The sequence below is a fragment of the Alexandromys fortis genome, unplaced genomic scaffold, assembly GCF_014885135.2.
Source record: "Alexandromys fortis isolate MF-2015 unplaced genomic scaffold, M_Fortis_MF-2015_v1.1 scaffold_58, whole genome shotgun sequence".
In the NCBI taxonomy this organism is placed as follows: domain Eukaryota; kingdom Metazoa; phylum Chordata; class Mammalia; order Rodentia; family Cricetidae; genus Alexandromys; species Alexandromys fortis.
In genome coordinates, this window is record NW_026067940.1 from 3075676 (window position 1) to 3084707 (window position 9032).

Consider the following 9032-nt stretch of genomic DNA (forward strand, 5'->3'; position numbering starts at 1 on the left):
GGGGGAGGAGGAGGAGGAGGAGGAGGAGGAGGAGAAGGAGGAGGAGGAAGAGAAAAAAAGAAAAGGAAAAATAATAATAAATAATAATATCAAAATTCAAGGTTGTTCTCAGCTACAAAGTGAGATCAAGACCCACTTGGATACATGAGACCTGTCTAAAAAATAAATTTAAACAATCTTTCAAAAAATGGAATCCATATTAACACTAAGAATCTTAAACTAACCCAGGTATAATGGTAAGCATTTCTAGCACTCTGGAGGCTGGAGAGCTGCTACAAGTTTGAGGCTAGCCCAACCTACATAGAAAGTTCCAGGCTATGTTGGGCTACATAGTAAGACCTGTTCAAAAAGAAAAGAAACAATTAACTGTGTAAAATGATGAAACTTCTTTGCTCAAGAGCCATGAGAGCCATCTCATCGCACAGAGAAAGGTTAATGGTAGTGATGCTGCCCGCCAGCCGGGCCATCCAGAACTGGTGGCTGGAGGCCTGCTCCAGCTCGCTGCCTTAACCTCCTTCCTTTGCACGCATGTTACATTCTGACGGAAGGGAGTGCTCACCACATCACCACCTGGCTCTTCTTCACCTCCCTCAATTCTTCGCTCCAGTACTACCTTCTCCGTGAGATGCCCCCACGCCCTGCTTCCACTTTCACACACTCCCCACAGTGGGTCCCCCTCTCTGCTTTATTTCCGCATCTCCCTCTTCAGCTCCGTTTTCCCTATTGATCTATTGTCTGCCCTCTACTAGGCTTTATATCAGCAGGAGTTTGATATTTTCTTCACCCCCACAGCTCCAGCATCTGGAATGCTGCTTGATTCACAGTACGGCCTTGATAAACACTTACTGATGAGTGGTCTAAATGGCAAAATACAGTCCAAAGGTTGGGCGGTGAAACAGGGTAGCTAGTGAACTGATTAAAGGAGGTCTAAATATATCACCTAAAATAGTAACAAAGCTAGACCTGGCAGGTAACATCTGTAGTCCCAGCACACAGGAGGCTGAGGCAGGAGAATCAAGAGCTTCAGACCAGGTTAGGTCATATACAGTGTGTTCAAGACTGGAAGGCTACATGGTGACCTAAGCAAAGGCAAGTCCGGTGGCTCAGCCGGTAAGGGCACTTGTCGTCAAACCTGACAGCCTGCGTCTGATCCCCACAACCCACGAGGTGGAAGGAGAGAGCTGACTTCTCCAAGTTGTCCTCTGACCTCTAACCATACACACCATGGCATTCACACAGCTCTCTCACTCCCCTCACAAAATAAATAAATACATAAATGTAAAGATTAAAGTCCAGAACTCAATAGTTAACAGTTCCTCTAAGAAAGAATAGGGGAAATAGTATTTTTCCACTTTTAATTGTTGATCATTCTGTCGTACTTGAGGTTTTCAGTCGTCTGCCCATGTTGCTTCCTTTACAAATCTAGTTAAGTACCCAGCACATCAACATACGGTCAGTTACAAATGAGTGTGAGGGGCTACAGAGATGGCTCAAGGGTTAAGAGCACTGACTGTTCTTGCAGAGGACCTGGGTTCAGTTCCCAGCACCCACGTGGTGGGTCACAACCATCTGTAACTCCAGTTCCAAGGAACTCACCCCTCTTCTGACCTCCACAGGTTCTGCACACATGTGCTATAAACATACACTTAGGCACACACACATACACATAAAATTAAATAAATATTTTTAAATATGAGAACTGACTAAAATTCATGGTTGAGCAGGGAATATTTCAGTATTGGAGCCATAACATGGTGTGAAACATGACCCCACATGAAGTGAAGCCCACCCCTGTTGTGTGGGTTAAGTCTGGGAAGGTCCACACTGATATGTGACTGATATGTTGGTGGTCTAACCTGAAGATGCCGCCATTTGTTTTCCTAGTGTTTGAAGATGCGGTCTCCCCATGTACAAGCTGACCTATGGCTCTTGAGATCCTCCTGTCTCAGCTGCCCTAGTGTTGAGATTACAAACATGTACCCCTATATCCAGCCTAGGTAGAAATCTCTCAATGAAACTGAAAAGCCAGGCCTGGCTTGAGAGCAGGGCTGATTTCAAGTGCATTCATGAAGGTTACTGTGTACAGGACATCTGTGAGCTTCTCTGGGTGAGCACAGCAGAGTCTCCTGTTTGGGGACTATCAGTATCAAATTGGACAGAGACCCCCTCCCCACCAGTCTCCGGAAAGAAAAAGAGGCAGTTTTTCCTCTGCACCTTGGGCACCTGGCCACTAGAATTGAAAGGGTTTTTTTTCAGTTAGGGATAGATGCTAGTAATTTAGTAGGTCTGGTTTGGGATCAGAGAATATGCATTTCTAGAAGCCTTCAAGTTATACATTATCGATACAGCTCCATATACTTTTGATGGCCAGAGTTTAGAGCAATGGTTCTCAAAATGTTCAGGACCAGCAGCATCAGAAAAGCAAAATTCAGACTCCATCCTAGACCTACTGAGTCAGGGCCGTGGGTTTGAGGCTGAACAAGCACTGTGTGTAAGCGAGTATGAACCACTGACGTAGAGGAAGGAGCACTTGGCTGGGAGACAGGTCACTAAAGATCCACTCCAGCTAATAGCACGGTAGACAGTCACCTCTGCCCTCACACCTCCAGTTCTCAACTGTAAAGGAGAAGGCTGTCAAGCTCTATTGTGTGAAGTTAACAATGATTTTCAGGAAAGCCTGGTTGGCTCACAGAGCCTCAGGAACTCCCTGTATAGGCAAGAAACAAGGATCATTGCTGATCCCTCTTCAGCCAGTTCCTTTCTCCTAGTTCATCAGAAACAGGTAGCTCACCTACATGGGGTAGAGTGAGTCCACCCTACCCTGCCCCCCTCTCTGTATTCACCCTCCAATTCACTGGTCCCTCCCAGCCTTCCTCTCTTACCCCAGCAGATCCATCCCCCAGATTTCTGATCCTCCTGTTCCCCATTGATGTACAGTCCTTTTTGTTCAGGACTTTGGGGTTTCCTCCGATCTATGGTTTTTATTTTTTTATTTTTTGTTGGTTTTTTTTTTAAAAACTGGCCCAAGTTTCAAGTCTCTAATGACTTGAATTTTATGGGCACTATTGCAACAGACCTCAAGTGGGCAGCAACTGTGTAGTTGGCCAGCCCGGGCATGCTCCTGGGCCTGCCTCTCTTGCTGGAAATCCCCTCCCACGCTCAGCCCTTTAATCACTTTCCAACCCAATAACTTTCCTGATTCACCAGGGATCTCTTTCGTCTTGAGAGGGCCCACTGCCCCCTCTGATGGGGCTGAGTCTGGACTTGAAGGCATTTGATCCCAGCTTGGGTCTAACAGAGATTGGATTTGTGGGCTCAGGGTTCAGGCTGGGGCCTGCAGAATTTTCCCCTTTCCCATGCCATCTTGGCATCTGAATGCCCGTGTTGCAGAAGCAAAAGGGCTGCCCCGGAGTGGCCCTCCGGGACACTGGACCACAGAGCAGAGGTGTTACCAGACCTGACTGAGGCCCAAAGAAACGAGCTTTCGCAGCCTGCCAGCTGGGCACCTCTGGACCTATCAACTGTTTCCTGTTTCTTAGCTTTCTCTTTTAATACAAATAATATCCTTTGAACCACAGTGCCTGAAACCATGAATCCCAACCCTAACTAAACGTGGAGATTAAAACTGAAAAGTTTGGTAAGATTAAAAGGTTTCTGAACACACAGTGACCAAAAGTTAACTCAAAATCAAGCCCGATAGGAATCTGTGGCATGGCAGCACGTGCCCCTGTTGTAGCTATCAACTTTAGGACAGCCATGGTCCCATGAGTTTCTCACTACGCATGCGCCACGCCACACTTTACTGGAGAACACTTTAGCTCAGACTCAAGACTATCATATGCTATGAATTGCAACATTTTTTACTACAAATAAGTTTTTGGCTTTTATACCAATTTGGTAGCTTAATCACAGGAAACAAAGGTTTTTAAGCATTCTTCTGCCAACAATCTTGAGCAAGCAGGTTTTTGCCTGGTATATCAATGGATTGTATTGTGTTAGGATGTTTGAATTTAATTATTGGTGGGGGAGGAAGGGGTATGTGCCACAGTGTACTTGTGGAGGTCAAAGGACAATTTGGTGGAGGCGGTTTTCTTGTTATACCTCTATGTGGATTCTGGGGCTCAAAGGCAGGTTGTCAGGTTTGTGTGACAAGCGTTTTTACCCACTGAGCCGTCTCACCAGCCGGGAATGTTTGAATTTTAAAGTTACCATCTTAGTTGCTGGCTTGAATTTCATTTTTTTGGAAGGTCATTAAACAAATCATTAAATGCATTTTGGCTTGTGACAGCAACAAAACCAGGCGACAGAAAAGTTTCAGCTTCTTCATGGAGGAAGAGGACGGTGTCAGCAGAGAGTCTTTCTAGATGAGGGATTATGAACAACTTTCTTCCTGCCTGGTTTTCAGGTGTCTCAGGATGAGAAGTTTAAATGCTCCCATCTTTGATAAAAGGAAATCAAGACTGGGTAGAGAAGATGGCTGTGAGGTGTCCAGCCTGAATGGGGTCAAGAAGAGACAAACACCTGGCTGGAGGCTAAGGGGCAGGAGAGGCTCAAGAGAGGAACTCGGGATCATTGAGGCTTCCTTGAGTCAAGCTCTGGCCAAGCTCTAGGAGAATAAAATCTGAGTTCTCTTCATAAAATTGGCATAATGAGGGAGTTCATAGGCTCAGGGAGACACACCCTCTGCCTCAGCAAGGTGACCCCTCTCAAAGAGACATTGAGAAAAAAACATTAGCAGACCATTAGACTCACCTCACAGAAACCTGCTTCTTAGGACTGAACACTTCCTATGGAAAGTCACAACTGACAAGATATGCCTATAGTCGCCAGGATGGACTATTCATGCTACACTAATGAGCTCTCTCTGGCCCAACAGTGTACCCAGGGCAATGGCTATACAATACTCCTGCCACAGGCCCCACTCAGGATGAAGGGCTCTGCTCTCTGAGACACAGTGAGTACAAGCTGCGTCCTGCACTTGTCCCCAACCTCTTTGCAAGGCAAAAAAAGGGGGGGCATAAAGATTCACACAGTGGCTCTTAAAGAGTTGGGTGTGCACACATGTGCAAGTGGATATGCATGGTTATGTGAGGTGTGCATGCACGTGTATGTGTGGAAGCCAAAAATCAGCCTGGGTGTTGCTCCTCAGGAGCTATGCACCTTGGTTTTGAGACAGGGTCTTTCCCTGAACTGAGGACTCCCTGGCTAGGCTTGCTAGTGAACACCAGGTATCTGTTGCTCTCTGTCCCTACAGTGCTGATACTGTAAGTAATCTCCCACCTGCCTGTACTTTTGTGTAATTACCAGGGATGGAGCACAGGCCTTATTGCTTGCACAGCAAGTACTTTACTCACTGAGCTATCTCCCCGTCACGCTCTCTGAAGAGTTCTAAGCGATCCTGTAATTCCAACACTTGCGAGGCTGAGGCAGGAGGATTGTGAGTTTCGGGAGAGCTTTGACAACACAGCAAAGTTGGGTCACAGAAACAAACAACAAGCATTCTGTACGAGCTGGGCATAGTGACGCAAACCTGTAACCTCAGCTACCCTGGAGGCTGAGGCAGGAGGATTGTGAGTACTAGACAAGATTGGGCAACATAGCAAAACTCTGTCTCAAGTAAGCAATCAAAGAAGGAGTTCTGTACAGAAATGACATGAGTCATTTTCCTCTCGGTTAAATACTGGAGCAAGGCACATGGCCACATCTAACTGAAAGGGCAGAGGAAAAATGTACCCTTACCATGCCCTCAGAAGGTATCTGTGAACAATCCTAGAGGGTTAGATAAGGTGGCTACTATGGGATTGGTAGGTGACCCCAGGACATAGAATCTTGGCAACCTTTTTATACCTATTATAGAGAACAGCAGGGCACTAACCTAGACACTGATCTAAGCCCTCTAACACTCTGGAGACGTCAGCCTAAGGTCAACAGAGTAGCAATATGAAAGGCTCAGGGGCAGACACTTCAAACTAGGTCCCAGGGCTTGCCCAGACATGGAAAGTGCCCACTAAGATCTTCAGTCAGGATAACCTACTTCCTGATTTTTCAAGGCCTTTGGGGCGAGTCTTCCTAAGCCCATAAACTAAGAACATCAGAGTTGGGTGGGTCCCCTGGAGCCTGGCTGCTTCGGTGTGGTCTCTGGATCCACAACATCAGCACCACCTTCCCCTGGGAGCTTGTGAGAGACATCCGGTCTCAGGCCCCACCCAAAACTACTAAACCAGAATCTATGTTTTACAAGATTCCCCAGGAGATGTGTATGCACATCAGAGCCTGGGAAGTCCTTCCCCAGCACTAATTTAGGCCAGCATTTTCATTTCACAAATGAGGCACTGACACCCAGAGGGGAGGAGGCTGGCCCAAAGTCACACAGCTGGTTCCAGTCCTGGCTCCACCACTTGCCAGAGACTTTGAGTAAGTCATTAAAAAATGCACTGACTCTCACTTTCCTCTTCTATAATAAAGGGTACCACACTCAGCTCCAAGTGCTTCTGAATGCATCAGATAAGACGGCATCCAAATTAGGATTCATGAACATCAACTGTTACTATAGTCCAAGCTCGCTGCTCTAAGGCTACCCTCTCAGCTCCCAACACATGGCAGCTTTATTACAGGCAGTACTGATTGGGCACTGCAGGGTAGGGGTGAGTCCTGGGCCCATGGCAGCTTCTCTACCTACACTGCCGATCGGGTACTGCAGAGTAGGGTGAGTCCTGAGCCGGTGGAGTCTATAGATCCCCCTCTGCCATTTGACCTTAAACTACTTCCCAAATTGTTCCCTTGTTCCTGGCTTTAGTTTAATCATTTATCAATGATTTGTCTCATAAGGTTATTGAAGGCCTTTGATCGTTGAATAGCCTGTGGTATAGAATAAGCCAGAAATTACAAGCTATCCAAAAGAAGGAGGCCCTTGGGAGTCTATGGGTCTTTCCCAGAATGGTTCTACCTTGACACATCCAAGTATCTCAAGTGCCTAGGTTCTGGGGTTTTTTCTTCTTCTTCTGAGGTTTGAGCCCATAGCCTCACACATGCTGTGTAAGTTCTCTGCCACGGAACTATATACTCTCAGGTCCTGAAAACATCTCTTCTGCAATGAATGAAATGAACTCTTGAGGCATCCAGGGCCCTCTCTCTGGAATCACTGAAAAGATGGGGTGAAAGGGGAGCGAGTCAAACTAGAGGGCAGCTGTTTTCAAATCTTTACAAGCTGTGCTGGGAGAAGTTTAGACCTGGTCTCATTGGCTCTAGAGAACAGAAACAGAAAGTTCAAATACGCCCTCTCCAGTCGGTACTCTGGGCTGGAAGGAGCCCCAGTAGCAGCTCTGGTGACCACTAGTCCTCGGGTGAGTGAGCTGCTGGGTAGAGGCCTCCCTTGCTGCAAGGCTACCTTAGGCTTCAGCCCGCCTGATGGTGAGTGCTAACATCATCTCGGACACCTTTCAAATACAGATTCCCAGGCTCCACCCCAACCCGATCAGAATCTCTAGGGTGGATCTGGGATCCATTTTAACAGCTCCCCACCCCCACAATGGTTCTCATAACAGGAGTGTGTGTTTGGAGGCAGGACAATCTAAGGATTGGTTCCCATGGGTTCTTGCTCTGTTTCTCTAACCAACCCTTACCAGGGTCTAGGGATTCTGGAGACTGTGGCTTCACTAGGTTTCTGTTCTTCCCAAAGAATGTACTCTTCATCTGGGCATTAAACAGGTGTTCTAGATCAAACACACACACACACACACACACACACACACACACACACGTAATCACACATACCACCTTATTTTTTTTTTTTTTTTTTTTTTTTTTTTTTTTTTTTTTTTTTGTAGCAAGATTGGTCTTGAACTTACTTTCTTCCTGCCTCAACCACCAAACACATTCTCCCTTATCTCTGTAGTCTGCTCTCCTGGAAGCCACCTTCTCAGATGACCGGACTGTGGTCTTGGAGGAAGCATGGAGGTGTTGGGCCTGCCTTCCTTAGGAACAGGGAGCTTTCTCCCAACACACCCTAAAGGCCCAGAGCATTCCCGCAACTGGGCGTCCTTCTTGCCATTCTTTCCCCCTAGGGCATCCTGGACCACGCCTTAAATGGACACAAAGGGCTCTGCCTACTTCTCTCCTTTGGGCCATTCTCACGGTTTGGCAGGCCGTGGGTCACTCAACTATTAGTGCACAACTCCTTCCAGGAAGATGTTATCCTTGGAGATTAGATACCCGCGCAGAAGCAACGGGTCCACACCCGCAGCAGAAAGGGAGTAGCTAACAAAAATATAATAAAATAAAAATAAATAAACAAAAAGGGAAAGGGAGTGGCTGCCTTTTGCCTTGACCTCACAGCGCCACCTGGTGTCAGCCGGCACAGAGCAAACTCGGCGCCTACGGATCCCCGCCGCTCCCACGTCCCACGCAAGCAGACCACGCAGCTCCAGAGAACTGCACTGACCCTCAGTGCTTCATGGCCTGGCTGCCTATGCATTACAGCCTTCCTATGGTACCCGGGCTTTATCTCAGAGTTCGTGTTGCCCCTTAGGCACTGCGTGGCTATAGGAGCAAGAACGAGTACCAGGCCCCGTCTGATGGTAACGTGCTGGGCTGAGAAGACGTGCCCGTGCAGCCAGCAGAGGGCAGCTGGTCTCCACCTTTGGACCCCAAAGTTGCCCATCCTGGTAGTCCTGTGGGCCCCGCCCCGGGGAGCAGGACCGATTTGTATTTATAGAATGAACCATTGTCCTCTGGGCACAAACCTCCCTGAGAACCTCCCGTATGTATTGACCCCTGTTTGAGAGCTGTCAATCTTTGACCTCCAGGTGTTGGACCTGTGTTCCTTTGCACTTCCCTATCCTCTGCTCCATTGGGGTAGGTCCCACGAGAAGCATTGCTGGCCTGCCTTGTCTGGCTAATACAAGCAAAAACACCTACTGTTTAAATTCTACTCGTTGTTTTGAAAAAGTTAGTGTGAGCTCAATTTCATGGACTGACACGGAAGGTGGCTGTGAGGTATGGCAGGTGCGCCTAAGATAAGCACCTCTGCAGCC